At 28.3% G+C, this 863-nt stretch overlaps 1 long non-coding RNA gene across 1 annotated transcript; it reads left to right on the top strand.

Annotated features, from left to right (window-relative positions):
- The first annotated feature begins 45 nt into the window (after positions 1-45).
- LOC105461715 lies at positions 46-501 on the top strand. Its single transcript, XR_975966.1, has 3 exons — positions 46-138; positions 235-326; positions 433-501. It is a non-coding gene; the product is annotated as an uncharacterized LOC105461715 (long non-coding RNA).
- Positions 502-863: the final 362 nt, after the last annotated feature.

The following is an 863-nucleotide window of genomic DNA, read 5'->3' on the forward strand; positions in this document are numbered from 1 at the left end:
TGGACCAAAAAGTGCCAGCAACGAGACAATTTGGAAATATATAGAGTTTTAGAAGCAACTAAAGAACAAAGAAAATCAAGGTGTAAAAAAATATGGAGTGATGATGAAGAATCAGACGATGAAAGTCAGAAAAAAAAGGTTGTTACATCATACATATTTATTGTAATTTTTTATTATTAATATTATGCTATATTTAAATATTATTTGTATTATTTTTATTTTTTCTAAAAGTAGAAATCTAAAAAAATGATATAAAAGGAATGAACGCTAAAAGCAAATCTTCAGAATTATGGAAAGAATTGAAAACAATGGAAAATTCATTTGCAGTAAGTTTTTCTAGATTTTATATTTGCAAAAAATCTGATATTATATTTAAGTATTAATTTTTATATCCTAATTGTATAATATAAAATATCTCTTTTTGAAATGTAGGTAAATTCTGAACAATCTTCAGATGATGATAGCTCTTCAAAAATGTCGCAACATTTAATACAAGAGAACAATATTAAAAAAAAAAAAAATGATGATTTAAAAAACGAAAACGTGGCACTGCGTGTATCACTTACTTGTATAGAAAGTATGTATTGTATTTGTAGTCATGTATTATTTTAAATAATATATCAATCAATCAATAGTCCTACTACTCTTGACAGAGCGTAGTGACCTCTTCTCGTATTTCTGCGATGTGCGCTATTTACACTTTTATGCAGACATATGGGTCCTACATTTTAACGCCGGTTCCGAACGGCCATTTTTTAAGAAGAGGTTCTCTTTGGCAAAGATACTCTCAGTGGTTTGCCATTGCCTTCCAAGAGGCGGCGATCGCTTCCGAATTGATTAAAATTAATTTCAGAATTATATTA

The sequence above is a fragment of the Wasmannia auropunctata genome, unplaced genomic scaffold (genome assembly GCF_000956235.1).
Source record: "Wasmannia auropunctata unplaced genomic scaffold, wasmannia.A_1.0 LD279752.1, whole genome shotgun sequence".
Taxonomy (NCBI): Eukaryota; Metazoa; Arthropoda; class Insecta; order Hymenoptera; family Formicidae; genus Wasmannia; species Wasmannia auropunctata.